The 18,119-nt window shown below is 41.6% G+C and overlaps 1 long non-coding RNA gene across 1 annotated transcript in view; it reads left to right on the top strand.

Annotated features, from left to right (window-relative positions):
• LOC134423724 (uncharacterized) overlaps positions 1–18,119 on the top strand; it is a 56,480-nt gene that overhangs the window by 18,589 nt on the left and 19,772 nt on the right. The window contains exons 6-7 of the long non-coding RNA XR_010029188.1: positions 1,216–1,374; positions 17,206–17,288. This is a non-coding gene — a long non-coding RNA (uncharacterized LOC134423724). The remainder of the gene's footprint in view (positions 1–1,215; positions 1,375–17,205; positions 17,289–18,119) is intronic.

Genomic DNA, 18,119 nt, shown 5'->3' with positions numbered 1-18,119 from the left:
CCTTAAAAATACATGTCTCTAGCTGCTGCATTTGGAAGCTGTGGGTCTCTGACTCTCATGGTTTGCCTGTTCAGGGTGACAGACAGAGATATAACCTTTACCTAGCAACTAGTGAAATTGCTTTTCCCAGCACAGGGGTATACCTGCGTGCTATTAGCATTTGAGATTTCAGGTTCCAGACCTGCTGCTGACTTCAATGAGTCTATTGTAACATTATTTGAAATATTGTCTGTTGGATTTTTTCCTTGAAAGTTGTCAGCTGAAACTTCTTTTTTGTTTAATGCCTAAAAGTTTTCCTTTACCTGATTTTCCCTCTTTCTTTCCTGAAATATATGCATGCATGAAAAAATTTGACTTCTGGAAGTCTGGATACTTTCCTAATGCATTTAATAGTACTGAGGACATGGAATACTGTGCTGAGTCCTCTGGGAAACCTACAATTAGTGGGATGAAAATACCTTCTGTAAATGATTTGAGCTCATGAAACAGTGTGAGTAATTAAAATGCTGTGCAGGACAGAGCTGAAAATCCTTGCAGGATTATCAGTGAGGCATTGTTTAAAAGATGTCCTTGGGTTGGACAGTGGCAGCAACACTGAGTGCAGGCATTATTCAGAGCTTCTGCTGAGAATGCAAGGTGGCAGGTACCATGTGCAGTACCTGGTTAGTCTTCTGTTTTCCTCCATTTTTATCCTTGCTGTTCCAGCTGAGAGGAGCTCTTCATAGCTTATTTATTTCATCCCAGGAGGTCTGCAGGTTGGTTCGTTGGATGCTGGGGGATTTTTGTTCATTTGTTTGATTGTTGTGGTTTGTTTTTAAATGTAATGTAATGATGGTTGGGAATGTAGAGCCAGGGAAGGGACAGCTCTGAAAAGTGCTCTGTACATCTCCTTGTGTGGTGGTCTTGGTGCATGTGTGTGTATGATCTTACCCCAGGAGAAGTACCAAAGGGCTGCCCACAGACCTGGTTAAACATTTAACACCCAGCTGCAGTTTCCATGCCTTCCATGCAGTTTCCAAAGGCATTTTAGTGCCTGAGGATGCCTAGAGAGCTTTCCAAGGGCCTTAGCTCATTGGATACTCAAATTGCTGTGACTTTGATGGGATTGATATGTCTAACTTTATTAGGATCCTTCGAAAATTCCTCTAGGAGTCCATTTGCCATGCACCCAAAATCCTTGCGAAATATGATCAGGGTTCATTTTGTGTTTGGCAGGTTTTGTGCCTGGACCTGCACTTCCCACCATTGCAAGTCCTGCCCAGCTTGCACAGAATAGCTTCAGAAATGACGAAGGCTGCAAGGTGCTCACACACTGTGATGACCAGCTGGACAGGATTGAAAAGGACAGTGAAAAGTTATGCAAGCAAGCAGTGGGTAATTTACTTTCTGAAGTTGTTTAAAACTCACCATTGTTTTGGGCTCATGAGTGGAAGTTTATTATGATAAATTTGTTGGAGGGTAAGGTCACATTTTTGTTTCTTGGGTGAAAAGTGAGGCCAGACAAATACAGAAATAGAGTTACAAGCACAGTTTGCAGTTGTCTGGATCCTTTCAGGCGTGGGATGGAGTGAGTGACCTGGTGGATGTGGGCTGGAGGAGGGGTATGAAAGGGGAAATTAATTACACCCAGTAGGCCTGGAGTGAATTTAAGCTGAAGAACTTTGCAGGGAGGACAGGAATGAGAGAAAGGGAAGAAGAAAGAGAAAAAGAAATTTCCTTGTTTGGATGCAGGTGATGAGACTGGAGGAACTGGTGTGAAGATGCGTGTGAGTGGGTCAGACCATAGCCATGCATGAGGGCAAGGGGGAGCTGCCTTGGGTACAGAACAGGTTAAACAAGGACATAAGGCAAGGAGGTGGGAAAAGGAGAGGGAGATGAAGGCTGGGAATGTAGAAGGTGAGCCCAGCATGACAATGGGTGAGATGGCAGGCAGGCCTTTCCTTTTCCAGAGGCAGTTGCTTATGAATACCCATTATGTCTGTTTTTATCTCTCTGCAAGGAAGCTTTCCAAAAGCATGAATAATACCTTATTAGGTAGAGGGTAAAGCCCCTCCTTTTTATCCTGCTTTAATTCATGTTTCCTCTGCTTTGGTGGCTGCCTTGCAGAAGGTGCTGTTAGAAGTGCAATTATCATTCTTCCTGGTTGGGCGGTATGAAGGGCGTCGCCTCTCTCAGCATCTCCTGGAGGCTTATTACTCAAGAGAGAGGAGCTGTGCAGGAGAAGCCAAATTAAACTGGGCAAAGAGGAGGCTGTTCCCACTGCAGGGATGGAACAGATTGTTTTGCTGAAGACCAGGTCAGGAGCTGGTCTAGGGGACAATGTAGCTGGAAGCCGGCAATGTGGGGAGTTTGTGCCACGGAGTTGAAAGGCAGAACACTGCGGGACTTCGTGGCTTAGCCTGCCTCTCTCCCTTTTGTCCACTGCTTTACAGATGTGGGTTGCTGACTGTGCTCTGCTTGACAGCAGAACATTGTCCTGCACATACTACAAGGCAAGAAGTTGTAAAATTCTGATCCCCCCCACTCTGATCCTCCTCAGGATTTTGACTGTTGCTTCTTAGAGAGCTACCCAGACCTAGTTTAAAGATCCCAAGTCATGGAAAATGCAATGCATTCTTGAAAGAACCACCTTCTTCCTTCCTTTTTTAAAAAGCATCACTTTTCTCAGATTAATTCATCTGTTTTTCAGCTATCTTTTAGCATTGCATCCCCACTGTTTTCCCTCTGCTTTTTGGCAAGAGTGCCTTACACACCACTCAGTGGTCAGCTTTGAGGGGCAAACATTGTCTCCATCTCTGTTGGCCAGAATTCCAGAGGTCTCTGAAGCTTTCTGAGCACCAGGCAACAAACAGTTAAGGCAGCTAAGCCACAGGTCTCAGAACATTTTGCTAGGGAGCCAGGTGAGCAAAGAACAGATAAAGGCAGCACCTGCCTATGGGTTTGGAACAGCCTGGGGCCATGGATAGAATGTAAATACACTCTGAAAATCTTATTGTCTGACACTCTGCCAGCGTCTTCTGGGCTCTTGTCATGGAAAATATTTCAGCTGAGGTCATTCAGTCAGCAAAAAACCAGGATTTAATACCCTCTGAGGTGCCAACTTGCTTCTTTCTTTGTGTCGATAAATAAACAAAGTAGGGTAGCATTTCATGTTGCCAGGATCATCTTTGTTTTATTAGGAAGGGCTTAAAGGTTGTTGATTTTTTTTTTCATTTTTCTTTTTTTTTCTTCTCCTTCCTCCTCTTTAAATGCAAAGGCTGTATGTTACTGCTCCCTTTCTGTTTGCTCCTCCTGCCTCGTGCACACGCCCAGCCTTTAGAGTTAGAACTAATGTCTGCTTCTTGTAAATCTCTGCTGGCTGCCCCAGGCTGTGTTTTTAATTCCTTTATTCAGCTTTGAGATGAGTAGGAGAAAGGTGCAGCTTTTTGAGATGATGGAAGTTGCCATTTCCCTTCTTCAGTCAATTAGGCACTTTGGTTGTTTTCAGCTAATTCTCTAAAACTTTCCATTGATGATAGCGCTAAGGGGTGTGGGGGGAGCTGAGGGATCTGGGAGGGAGAAGAGGGAGGGCTGCTAACTGGATTATCTACTGGTGGGATGACTGATTTGCTGCCTGTGCCTCTGGGAGAGAGAAACAACCTGGCTTCAGAGCTGTGCTCAGAGCAACTGAGCTTCTGGTCAGTGAGATTTATGGCTGTTAATTGTATTTCTGCAGTGCCTGTCCTTTCTCAAGAGTGACATGAGATGTGGTGATCCTGTCAGTGTGCTCAGGGAAACCCTTGCTTTTTCTTCCAAATCTTTGCAATGGGAAATTCCTTGCAAGTTTGCATGGAACTTGCCTTAACTATGTGTCTTGGTGACCCTTCCCCATATCTTTCAGCTCCAGACCCTTCCACCAGTGCCCATTTTGGGTAAGTCATGGTTATGCAGGCACTGCTGGCTGAGGAGGAACCTTTTGTGTAGAGGTGATCCCTACCTATTGAAAGCCTTCCCCTCATCTATGTTTTGGCCACCTGTCCATCCCTGGCTCCTCTGAGCCTTCCTTCCTGGCCTGCAATTCCCAAGCACCTCGTGGCTGGTGGGTGCCTCATACAGATGTTACAGAAGGCACTACAGCATCCTGGCAAGTCCAGCAATGGTGTTCCTTTTCTTCCTCTGTGTTTCAGCAATGATGTGAGAGCAAAAAATGGCTTTGCCTTCTAAAACATCTGCTCTTTCTGCTTTCAGGCAGGAAGGAATGAGATCAGTCCTTCCACATCAGCACTTTTCTTTATCTTGTTGTTTTCTGCCCTAAGTCTGTCAGGGTCTGTGGCTCACCTGGTAATGAGTCTGCAAACCTTGGGGCAGGGAATCGTCTCACCTGATTTTAGTTATCTAAAACTTAGACATAAAGTTTAAGATTGTCATCTAGACTCCCTCTTTGCTCAGTGAGGAGTGATAAACAGCCCATGCCATTCACCTTACCCACTCTAGACATCTGCCTTAGGTTGGGATGATTCACACTTTGGAAGCTCCCATGTGCTCCACAAACTCTCTGGGAGGCTTAGGGGAACATTCAGATCTGGACCCCTAACTCTCACAGGGCTCTTCATCAGAGAAATCCAGCACCTGCTTCTTTTCACCATTTACCATGGATTTTAAGACTACCAATTTCAGAGCTGATGAAAAAATATGGAGTTTCCACTAAAACTAAAGATCTCAATTGCTTTATATTTACCCTTGTGCTAACCTGTGATGTGCTTGCTTATCCCTGTGTATATCTTTGAAGGGGAAAGACTGCAGGCATTCCCCACCCCACATGAGACACAGACCTTAAAATACAGAGGGGAAAATAGAGCTTGGAGCCAAGCTAATCTTCTCAGGTTGCTGCTGGGAGCACAATGGTGGCAAATTGTTGTGGCAGGGGGACCCTGCTCTTCAACCAAAGACAGGAACTAGGCTGACAGGACAATAATAGTGTGTTGGCTCAACTGGCAAACACACATCCCCTTTGGACAGACTCAAAATGTTACATTGAGAAGCAGTTAATACACCGTTGTGTAAAGTTCCTAATGGACTGGAGCCAGAATGCTCCATTAACCACACACATATAAAATATTCATTGAGCTTGGGTTTTGTTGCCAAGCTGGAGGAAGGGGGAGAAGCTTTGTGTATGGAGATAACACTGTCAGTATTGAGGGCTGAAGGGAGGAGTTGATGATGTGCTCTGAAATCTTTTATTCTTTTTAAGAAGAGAAGTACTTTTCATCCTTGGCAGGAGGCTAAGGGGTGCAAAGAGGATTAAATGCAATACTTGCCAGGTTTTACATTTCTTGTTTAATTGACCAAGAGTTGAAAGTACCTCCTGCCTCTGTGCCAAACTCCCTGATCTGTTCTGTACCATGTGCTTTCTGCAAATTAAACACAGGGTCAGTCTTTAGAAAATAAAAATATTGCAAAAACCACAATTGTGTTCTCCAGAAGGTTGGCTTCTAAATAGAAGAAAAATTCCCTGAGCACAGGAAAGTGAGGACTGTGGTGATAGGAAGTATAAGCACCAAGGTTTTTCTCTGGAAAACTCATGCTCACCTGTTTTTGTGCTAGTTTTAGGGGTGTGGTAAAAGAAGCTTTGTTTGCTGGGTGCTGAATGTACAATGAACATTTAGAAGAGATTTGGTTGGGAGAATTGGCTTGACTTGCTTTGTGCTTGAATTAGGAGACAATGAGGCAAATAATAAAATCGTGTTTCAGGATGATTGAGTAAACATGTGTGCAAAAGATACTGTCCATGTGACCCGTCTCTTGCCAGAAGGCAGCTTTGTGGATCCACTTAAGCCAGACACATGCTGGAAGAACCACAGCCCTGCTGAGGAGCAGGCAGTGCTGTGTGGGATGGATAACTGGGAATACAAGGCCAGGAGGGAGCACACAGTGGCTTGCCTGTGCTCTGGGGCCTTTGTATCTTGTGGTGATCTGTATCTGAGCAGCCTTTGAGAGGGTACTGGAGAGGAGCTGGTGACCCTCCTTGTGCATCATGTCTGGTCCTGGTTGTGTGAGCACCAAGCAATACAAGGGAGAGGTCCAGAAAGCAAAACAAAACATTTTGATAGAAGAGGATGGTAAAGAACAGGAGCTCTGTTACAGCATTCAGAAATGCCCCAAGCAATGAGAGACCCATTGTATGTCTAAGAAGTGGTGGGGGGAGAAAGAGGAGAGACATCTTAGAAACAGGAGAGATGCTCAAGAATGGGTGATGTCTTCTGAAATGGGGCTGGCCAGGTTGGTGGCACTGTGGATGAAAACAAACACTGGGAGAGTCTTCCAAATTATTTCAGATGAGGTTCTGGTGAAGAACACATTAATCCTGATGGCAAATTTCCTTCTGTGCCTTCATGGCAGGACAGAATAGCCACCAATAATGTTCAAATAATGCAACAATCTCAGCAAATGCCCGGTTAAACCAGGCATGTGCAGACCAAGACCAAAAGTGTCTGTGCTTTCCTAGAAATACTAAATCCATCTAAGGTGAGAATGGGTGAATTTCACTGTACTGGCCTCAAAGAAATCATTCTGAATGAAGCTGATCAGTACCAACACTGCATTACCAGGATACTCATGATGTGGAAATAACAAGAATAGATTTTGCCGTTGGAGAAGTGACTCACAGTTGGTTGGAAACCAGAATCCAATAAGATAAATCAATTATCTGTATCATCATTTGCCACCCACTCTCTATGAATTGGATGTTGCCACACCAAATCAAGAAAAACATTATAATAAATTTATCCTTTTAAACAGCTGACCATGGCAGTGAAAATATCTATGAAATACTTAAAGATCAGAGTCAATGGAGACTATGCAAGAAAATAGACTGAAGAATATTTATCCTACTTATGATATAAAGGGCAAATTTTAATTTACATTTCTAAACAGACCAATAAAAGAGAAAAGTCATTTTTGACTAAGACCTTGTATAAATTATAGCTGTTGCACTGAAAGAATGGCTTGGCAATAGTGACCATTTATAGTCAATTTCATTACTTTAGTAGGAATAATAACATTAGGAAAAACCCAAAGACCAAGACTGTTTTTATCTTAAAAGCATTTTAATATTAAGAAATTTAATTTTAATAGCATTAATGAGTACGTAATTAAGAATGTTAGTACCATGCCTGTATAGTGAAAAAAACGTACCAGTTTCCAAAAAAATGTAGCAAATCACCAGGACAAATGATATTCACTCAAATGTTGTGATTGCTCTGGTGTGAAACTCTTGGGTTCAGTCAGCCTCAGTTACCTTACCCAGCAGAGGTAACTAATGGGACACCAACCCTAAAAAGTGTTCCAGCAAGGATGAAAAAAGCCTGCAGGTGACTCCAGTCTGGCTTGTCTACCAGGAAAGCTGAAAGGAAATTACAACAGATTTAGTGGCAGCATACCTAAATACAATATATTGTGGGTGTGCTAACACGATCTTTGGAAATTAAAAGTATTCATTGAGAACCCTGGAGAACTTCAAAGGAATCAATAAGCATCTGGAAAAGCATGTGACACTTAATATAGTGTGCTTGGAGTTTTGAATGGATTTTGAAAAAGTCGCAGCAAGGTATGAAGAAAAAGATAGCTGTAACTAGCCAATTTTCACACTAGAAAATGTTCATGTTCTTTTTAGTGATCCTTTGGGAGTGAGGAGGGGAGGGCAGTCCTTATAGACTTTCTGGGGCAGGGGAAACCATGTCTTTCAACAGCCTTACCTGAAAAAAGAATTAGTAGGGAAAAGATTCAGGCCAAAAAAGTCATTATCACAGCGACAACTAAACTTTTTCGGTCCTTTTCTCAGGAACCTTGAGAGATTGGGAAATATTGTGGCAGACAAAAGTCAATGTTAGTATACATAAATAATACAGGAGAAAATAATCCTGACCATTCTTGCCTCTAGGTTGCTATGTTTTCTGCAGTTTCTGTACTCAGGAATATGATTAATAAAGTCATAGCTGCTCATTTTCCTGAAATGTCAGAAAAGTACTGGAAGTCCTATAAATGGGGGGTTTTTGGGGGTTTTTTTTAATAATTGACAGCAAAATAAAAGACTTATGCCCCTGCAGTACATAGAGGACAGAGAGAGAGATGTGGATCTTCCCATAGTTTTCCTGCATCTTGGGTGCTGCATGAAGAACTGTTCGCTCAATTTCAAAAAAGCTGTATTAGAAGTAGAAAGCATAGAAAAGAGCAGTAAGAATAGCTAGAAGTATGAAACGTCTCTTTTTTTTAATGGAGAAGTCTAAATAAAGTAATGCTTCTCAGCCTTAAAAACTGGAGAAGCATTTGACAGAGGCTCGTAAAATCATGAGTGATATGGAGGAGGTGAATGGGAACTGACCTTTCCGTTCTCCCTGCAACATAAGAATTAAGGCTGCTAAAGAAACTAGATGGACAGTGGCACTGAATAAAAGGAGCACTATTTTATTATGGAAGTGATGACAGATACTGGAAATTGCAAAATGAAATCAATTTAAGAGAGGATAAGTCAAAATTCTGTAGGATCCATTCACCAGGGACTACTAAACAGAAGGGCCTGTGTAGGCTTGGAGATTGCTTCAAGTCCCTAAATTGCCAGTGGCAGAAGCTGGAGGACTGTGAGCATTCTGTGCACAGCCTGTGTCCTGTGTCTGTTAAAGATCTGTTTTTGGACATGGCTGCAGGTAAACTGCAGGGGCAGGTAAGGCTTGACTTTACCTGCACCACCATGCTTGCATCCCTATTCTACTAATGTTGAACATGCTCAAATCCAAAATTTGTTTCCTGCTTTGTGTTGTCTCGCAGTTCACTTGGAAATATTCCTTTTCCTTTCTGCAGGTTTGTGTGAGCTTTTGGCCCAGCTGCCAATACTCAGCTTTTCCTGCTTGATGTACAAGTTTCTGCACCCTGACCCTATGGATCCCTTTTTATATTCAGAGATCAGGACTGTGTATTTTCCTTTAAAAATCACAATATTTCAGCCAGATTCACAGCGTCAGTTGATTTATAAGCCCTGAGTTAAAATTACATGTAAACAGAGGACTAACTTTAAGCATATGCTTAAGTTCTGTGCATCTCAGCCACATGCTTAAGTGCTTTGCCAGGTAAAAATAGAAGCATGATTTAACAGTAAGCCTGACTTTCCATTGTGCTATTTTAGTTTTATGCTGATTTATCTCCAGCTAACTCAGCCAGGATACAGGACTTGGTTTGGAGAAGACATCCTTGGTCTGAAAACAAGTTATTCCAAACCCTAGAGCTGGAAGAAGTTCTCTAGGACCAAAGATTTACAAGAAGGGGTGTGAGGGCAGAGTGTTAGGCTGCTGCTTCTGGATTCATGGTATGAGTTTGAGTTTCATTCTGGAATTGCACAACACCCAGATACAAGTGGGTGTCTGGCTGAGCTGACTAAGTTAAAAGCATCCAGATGTGAATGTTTTGGCTATGGAAACTTTTGTGCTTTAAATATGCTAGCCCAATTTTCTTGGGAGAATATTTGGACTTCTCCCTCTGCTAGGATTTCTCTTTCAGCATCATTTTAAAATGTTGCGCAATGTAGGAGTTTGTCCATAACATAACATAACATAAGAATCTGGCCCTTGAAAGGTAATCACAAGCCACTTCAACTGGATTTGCTTAAAATGTGAGCAGATATTAGGAGAGAAAAAGTACTGCTCCTATTTTGAACTGAATTGAAAAATCAAGAAACCTCAAAAGTGCTTGAGAGAGGAATAGCAGAACATTGTAAATATTATGCTAGGAGGATGAGATGCTGCACCCACCCAGGTTTGATAGCAGTCCAAATGCATGGAAATGAGTCAGGAGACTGGACTCTTTAATTTCTAATGTTGCAAGCTCCTAAATCAGAGAATCAGCAGCCTGATTTTGTTTGTATTACAGTTACCCTGCAGTTTGAAATGGAGACATCAGACTCTTCATAAAATAATCTAGATTTATACCAGTTGCTTTCAGCTCTGTGTGAATAGCTGTCCTAGAATTTAGAATGCTACTAACTTGAAATTGTTGAGAGCTCTTAGTTTTGAGTTATGTTATTGAATGTATTTCTTTGTTCTGAATTGATTATTTAATAGGGGAAAGGAAAAGGCATGAGAAATCCCTAGAATCTTCTGAAGGAAAGGTTTCACTCCGCTGAAACCCTTGGTCTATAGATGTCCCCTAGGAGACCTTTAGTGAACATCAGATGAACAATGGCAGTAGAATTTTCTTTGTACTCTGTCAGGTAAAGGAAATGAGGGATCAGGACAACAGGTGGAAACCCCTAAGTACCTCAAGGATGATGTAGGGAACATATAGAGTAATATTTGTAATGCTTCGTGAGTGGCTGGGGGTTTTAAAAACTTTTTGTCTCAAACTCTAATATAGCCCACAAAGGTTACAGATTACTAAATTTTATGTGTTCTTCTAGACTAAAAATCTAAATGTGTTCTTATAGAAAAACTAAAGGAATTTCTACATCTCTGAGTTTTTTGAGCAGCTTACCTCCTCACATTTGTACTGAAGTCTTTCAGGACTGGTAAGATTAGCCTCCTTTTTTGGCTGGGCAAATGCAAACTAATACTTGATTGTGTAGGCAGCTGTGGATTGATATGAATGAATCACCAGAACTCATCAATATCTGCAGATATTTTCTTGACAGCAGTAGAAAACTGCAGGGCTGGAGCCGCAGGGTGCTAAATAATAAATAAATGGGGTATAAATAAATTTTGCTAGCACATATAGGAAGTACAGTTCCCTTGAATCTAGAGGTAGAAAAAGTCACCTGCACAGAGATGTGTGGCAGCTTTTTCTTTCCATCCCAGCAGAGTAGTGCTGAAATAGTGTCTTTCACTGTGATGATAAAGCCAGACTACCTTTGAAATGAGTGTCTGCTGTCTTCTGCAAATAAGATTACAGCAGATGGTTTCTTTGTTCCCCAGTCCCAATCAGAAATATGAATTCTGCTTAAAACACTGAGGAAAATACTATGAAAAAGCTGTGCAGGCTTTGTATGCTGATGTGAAATGGGTGTAGAGATACCATGGCTAAAAAGAGAGGTGTAAGACTTGACTTTAATGGGTACTTTATCTGGAGAAATTACATAAACTTCTGGGCTTTTCTTGCAGCTCTGTGCACAAATAGGTGTGTGTGCTCTGTCTGAACATAGCAGAGACCAGCCTAGGTCACAAAAATAGAGCAAGTCTTGTTCTCTGGGACCCCACATTGGGATTTTAGGAATATGGAGGTCCATTTCTCATTTTGTTATAAAGTTTTTCCATGTCTTCCTGCCAGTTCTGCCAGTTTATGGGCAGGTACTTATGCATAGTACTGTAGGATAAAATATTTGTGCATCTAAAAATATATAGGGAGATGTGCTCTCCCACTCTTGCAGAGACACAGTGAAAGGATTCCTGAGTGCAGTTATGTCACCATTCTGGTTCTGGGACTGGAATCTCAGCTGTAGGAAAGGGTTCTCCTGGAAACAGCAAACAAAGAGTGTGTTGTCCTCTCCTGCTGCAGTACATCCCCAAGCCCTGGTGCAAGGAACTGCTTTTTGTGTGGGCAGTTACATCTCCCTAAACATCTACATGTATATGCACGTGCTCTCTCTGTGTTTTTTGCACTTGAGGGTAAAACACAAATCCCCTTCAGGTGTGAAATCTCCACATGCCCACCTCTGGTTTGCTGCGTAGCTCACCTGGAGCAATATGGGTGCACAGATAGTGGCTTCTTTCACAATGTATTTGTCCAGCTCCAATTCACTGTTCTTTTTCCCTTGCACTGAATTCCTTGCTAATGCCAATATAACCTCTGCTTCCCTCCCTCTCCATCCTCAATGTAAATTGACTTGCTGCAACCTGCTACTCTCCAGAAATTACAAAGCCTAGGAAGATAATTTGTTGCTGGTGCTGATAGCATCTGTTTATTCTAATGCACCAGTCGGGCTGTGCTCGCCTGCAAGGGGAGAAAATGACCTTCAGTGGAATCACAAACTGAACTCTGGATCAGCATCTCCCTCAGCAGCTGACTGCTGGGAATCTGCAGTCCCTGTTTTCAGGGAGGCAGCAGCCAAACCAGTGCAGAGCAGGGCTGCCACCAGGAAGCCAGAATGCAGCCTAGAGCTTTTTCAAGAGTAAGTATCTATCACAGTGGATTTGTGGCCTGAAAAAATGCTGTGCATCAGATCTTTTTAGGACGCTTGGATTCCTTGTTTTCTTAAGTGTGAAAACTGCTTCTGCTACTTTGCACACCAATGCCCAATTAACTTCAATGCTGGTGCCTCAAGGAATGTCTGATTAGGACATTCTTACCTGGAGAATCAGATAAATAAAGAAGATAGTAGAGTTTAAACTAAATAATCCATAGGAGTTCAATTGGCTGACTGGATGTGATAAAAGTGATAATAGTGGTACAAAAAGAACCTTCTTTGTATCTTATGAATAAACAGAAGATGAATGTTTTCTCTGGATAATGGAATAATTTTCACTTCATTGGTACTTGGGAGTATATTAATCAGGTTTTAAAGTTACATATGCAAATCTCACTGGGTTTTTCTAACTCCAAATCCTAGAGGTACAAAGCTAAAGAGCTCCCTAGGTCTTTATTTTGATTTCTGATAAGAAACACTGGGGAAGTTCTGAAGGCTAAAGAAATCTAAATTTAGATCAATATTTTAAATAGCTATGATCATTAATAATTAACATTAATATTAATTCAAGGATATGCAAGGAATACATAAGGAATAACATACTGAAGCAATATATCACATGAAGAGACATCTAGTACTGTTTTGTGGAAATTAATTATGGTCAGCTTCAGTTGGATTTAAAAAACAGAAATCTATCTGGTTGATTATTACACTGATGTTGGTGGAAGAACTTCCTATATGCCTTGAACTTGCTCCCATACATATTCTTTCATAAACTCAAATGGTACAGTACCAAATAAGAAACAGCAGATGGATTCCAACTGTTTCAGTTATACATTTCAAGGTGGGATTTATAAAGAGGTTTAAAGTATAAATACATCAAATAGTTGTGTTCCTAGTGGGACCCATTTGTTGCACTGAGTTGCTTAATAGTGTGGCAGTGCCTGCAAGAAAGGGTGGACTCCACTCTGCTGGTGTTAGCAGATGACAGAAGGAGCAGTTTAGCATGGTTTGGATCCTTTGGTAGAATGGAAATAGCAAATAATTTCTCTTTTCAGGATCCTACAGGTAAAGGAAATGAAAAATCTGAGATCTATGTACCAGATGGAATAGACTGGGCTGAGAAACAGCAACCTGGAAAATGACTGAGGACTTGAGTGCATAATTGACTGAGTATCATCTCTCACTTCAGTGCTGTGGCCAAAGGGTCTAAAGCAATCCTTGGAGCCTTTCTAATGCCTGCTTGATATTCCCTGTCTCTCTACTCAGGGATTGCTTTACTGCTGAGTTTGGCATTGGTGCAGCTGCTCTGGGAGCACTCCATCCAGCTGTGGCACCCACAATTAAAGAAGGATGTTGAAAACCTGGCAATCTCTCAGAGAGGAGCCACAAGAATGACTGTAGGATTGGCAAACACTTCTCAGTGCAGTCCATCCCCTTAGCTTACCAAATGAGAAGTCAAGAGAAGTCTGGTTCTCAAGTATGCTATATAAGGAAGAGAAATTCAGAAACAGAAGCTCCTTTGGGCAATACTGTAATAAGAATTAGTAGTTAGAAGTTGGACAAGTTCATACCACATACAAGTCCTCAGCATTTAACAGAGGAAACCATTCTTGGAGCAGAAGTCAGGGCTATGATTTATTCCATCATTTACAGTAGAGATTGGATGCTTTTCCCATCAGCTTCACCCAGGTTTATGCAGGATGTTCATTCAGAGCAGTCTTGTTGCTGGCATCCTTTAAGGAGTCAGACCTACATCACCATGGCTGCCCTCTGGCTCTGTTAATTTACAGATCAGAGTTCTCACTCCAAACTGTGATCTAGAGACACAAAATCCTCCAACATACTAATTCTGCTGTCTGATGCTAAACCCCGTTCTTCAGTTTCACTGTAGGATTGGATAGAAACAGCGAGAATTTGTGGAAGAATTTGTATGTGAGATTTTGTTTGACCATGTGAAAAGCTTTGGGACTAATGTTAATTTTAAAACCATTTTTCCATGTTTACAATTCCCATATCAGCACACAGCCTTTGGCAGGAGGCAGGGCAGGAGGTTTTGAATGAACAGTCAGAGTCAGGCTCCTTTCCTCAAAGGCTTGAAGTCATGGTCTGGCAAAAGAATCCACCAACATTTGTGAAATGGACACAGGAGAGCAGGGAAGAAAAGAACCATCCCTCTGGTGCCAGGTCCTACCCCTGATGTTCCCTGTAGCAGTTTTGACTAGCAGTCAGTCTGTCTGGTGCCCTGTGGCCCTGGTTGTTACCCTGCCTTCCTCTCTGAGGAGAGAATTCCTCGTGGGCAGCAAAAAAAAGCACATTGGCTATGGCACAGTGAGAAATTCTGCCTTTCTGCTGCCCACCTGTGAAGAATTCTGTCTGAAATCTTCCTCAGCCCTTAAAAACAGAAAGAGGCATGGCACAGTGTTTGTCAAATTGGGATTGAATTCTAATAGTCTTTGATCAAACCTCAAGTTTGGAGGATGTCTGAGCCTTGAATTTGGGTTATTGACATTATAGAAATACTACTTTCTGGTCTGCTTCTCTAGGATCTCTCAAAAATCTTCAAATAAAACCAGATCTGTGGTTTTCTCCACTTCCCTACCGGGCTGCTTTGATTTCTGAGCTCTGAGTTTAACAAATAGAGGCCACTTTGCTTCCTCCTACAGAAAAGTATTGTCACCGGGATGATGTGAAGCAAGGAGATTTTGCTGAAGCCTTGATATGAAAAGTTTTATTTCAAGGGAGGTTTTTTTTTCCTTACTTTCATGTCTATATATATCTTCCTCCAGGAGTGCTTTTGTAAGACCCAGACTCTGCTATGATTGAAGTTGATTCTTCAATCAAGAAGTACTCCTAGTTTTTCCCATTTTTATTGGAGAAACTTCCCTTTTTCCATCCCTGCCCAGACTGTGGCCAGCACAAGGACCCACAGTTGGTTGTGGTCCTGCACCAGGCTCTCCATGCTGACACCCAGGGCCCTTGGCTTCCTTTGGGCAGAACAGGTGTGGTTGTTCAATTGCTTGTGTAAAGTAAGCAATTGAATTGAAATCCCATCCCCCAGGAACTCTAAGGGATTTCTTGTTCACTTTTTCTCTTTAAAGCTCTTTATCAATGCAGTAGATAGAGATGTAGTTCTCTGTTTCATCTGAAAGTATTTGGTATGATGACTGTAAAATGATATAAATATTTTAGTTATCAGCAGTAGATAGGCATTCAAGATAGGTTGTGGGATGATTACATTTGATACCTTCTGGGGAGCAATGGTAGAGATATAATGAAAAATGTAATGAAAAATATCTTTTAAAATATATTCTGTTTTATAAAAAGTGAGTTTGGTTTGGATTAGTTGGGAACCTCTGAAACAACCTAATAATAAAAATGGAAAGAAATTTTCCTGTTTTCAATATACCATCAATATTGGGTCTCCTTAGTCAAGATTGCTGTTGAAATTAACTTCGTGGAGATCCAGTCAAAGCAAAAATAACACTGAAATAGATTGTGTTGATTCTTACAAGACAAACCTTCTTTCTGAAGCTGTTCTGGAAGGACATTTCACCTGGAACAAGAAAATCAGGTGAGGAAGAATTTTAAAGAATAGTTTTCTGGATGATGTGAGTTTTCAGTTTTTGTAAAATAAATATATTGTATTGTTAGATTGATGAAAGCCCTGTTTGTATAAGGGTCAGAATAAAGCGATAAATTAACTTGTGATTTCCAGTTTTTCAAAAATCAATACCTTTCATGTTTATATTTCTCTAAGTTTCCAGAAAAACAGATGAATGACTGTGTGTGTTCTCTGGGGTGTTGTGTCTATCAGGAACTGTATATTCTCCCTTAAAAGATGCCCTGCATGGTAAATATTACCTCTTCACCCAAAAAACTCTAATTGCACATTAGCCTTCCAGCTCCAAGCTGCTCCATTTGTGTGCAGAGAGAAATAGTGAATGACTGTCTTAATTAAGGTCAGTATGTGATACCTCTGCTATTCTTCCAGCTATTCTCAGCTGGTGAATAAAGAGTTAAAAATAGGACGTAGACCGTCCTCTTTTGTGGTCTTTACTGCTAGCCCAGCTTGTTTATAGAACCTATCTCGGTGATAGTGTGTTTTGATTAACATTCACGTTTCCATCCAGGTTTTTCTTTAAAAGCTTGAGTTGAATGCAGACCACAAGATCAATTAAATTGTGTTTGTCAGTACATCACTGGCAAGTCAGGCCATCGGTCACACAGGAACTTTTTTCAGCCTAACTCTGAGTTGATTGATCTTAATATTTTTAGTGCCCCTTGATAGGTTTATTTTTGTTTAAAGCACATCAGTAGAAATATCTGAAATCAAATCCATTTCTGGGACTCCAGCTAGAACAGTAGTTGAAAGTCAAGGTCAGGAACTTAAAAGGGAGGGAAAAGAGGAAAGAGGGACATGGGCTCTACATCAGTGCAGAATTTTCTCCCAAAAACTTGTAGGAGCTTCATTGCAGGCCCCAAGGGAAAGAATTTTCTGCTTGGCCTACAGAAGGGAGTGGTGCTGTGTTGGGAGAGGCAGGGTGAGAAAGCAGCTATGTTGTTCTTAGAAAAATTTCATTGGCAAACAAGCACAATAATTTTGCAAAAGAAAAAAGTCTTCCCCAAGAAAAGGAGAATTTTGCTGACAAGGTGTTAAGAGATGAAATATCTGCTTTTATTTCATTCTGTTCTCTAAAGGGATTTAGAATTTTGCTGTGTAGCTCTTTCATACCAAAGTAACTTTCAAAGTAAATCCAGTTCCTCTGCCAACACACTTTTTAAAGGGGTAACACAGCTTTATTTTCAGAACTTCATCTTGTTTGAAATTTGTTGAATTTGTTGAGTTTTTTCTGGCCTAAAGTGAGAGTGATTGCTTCAGGTTCTTTTTAGGTTTGGGTAAAAATAGTGGTAACATGATTGAATCCTGCAGAAGTCAACCGTGGACAGACATTTCTAACATCATGTTGTGTGTGATTTCCTTCAGGATCAGAACAGAGATCCCACAAGGGCTCCTTAATGCTGCTTGTAGGCTGATCCCTGCCCTCATCCCTCTTTTCCAGAGCCACAGGCAGTGGGCAGTGCTGGGGACAACCTACTCTCCCTTCTGGAGCTCCAACTGGATCACTGGCACCGGGTTTTAAAGGTATGTTATGGCAAAGATAAACAACAGTTTTAAGCTTGCTGGAGTGCTTGGATTGTTGGTCTGGCCTTTCAGTAGGTCTGGAATGGGGACAGAAAATGTCTTTGGCAATCCTATTCCTCCTGGATTGTCTGTCACCATTCAGAGTCTGTCCTGCAGGTATGAGTATCTCCTTCACAGATTGGGTGAAAAGAGTGAAGGAAAAGGATGTTTTGTATGTTCAACTCAAATCAGCATTGAAGTACTTGTGGCTGCTCTCCCATCAAGGCATGCTAAGTAGGGACACCTCACAAGGCAATGTAAGGGCTGGCTATATTTTATGACCTGAATGCAAAACCTGTATTAGTTTCAACCTGCTCCTAGTAACATGTGTCTAATGCTAAATTATCTCTTTCATGTGGTTTTTGTATTACACATTAACCTCAGATTGCTTTCATGTGTTCAACTTTCACGAGTTCAAGAGTTTTGCAGGAAGAGCAGTGAAATGTGTTTTTGTCAATCTCTTCAGTTTTGGGGCCAAGCTGGGTTTCCAGTGGGCAATTGGAACAGCACTGACTGCCTGGAGGAGCAGGAGTCAGCAACCTGTGTGGTGCAGGCATGTGTGAGTGCCTGTGCCTGGAAGTGACTACAGAGGATCCCATTTGGGAAGAACTGTAACGGTGCAGGGCAAAGGCTGGAACAAGCAGACTGGGATGAGTTGGGAAGTAACCCTACAGAGTCCTTATTTTTCTAAGCATACGTGTTTCTAGAGATGCAGACGTGAGTGTATAAATGATAGACCTCTCAATGGTTCATTCTGAGCAATGCTGTGCCACAGCAGGGGGCTGGACTGAG

Source organism: Melospiza melodia, chromosome 12 (genome assembly GCF_035770615.1).
Source record: "Melospiza melodia melodia isolate bMelMel2 chromosome 12, bMelMel2.pri, whole genome shotgun sequence".
Lineage (NCBI taxonomy): Eukaryota > Metazoa > Chordata > Aves > Passeriformes > Passerellidae > Melospiza > Melospiza melodia.
The sequence above is the reverse complement of the archived record's forward strand: the minus strand, read 5'-3'. Positions and strand labels throughout refer to the sequence as shown.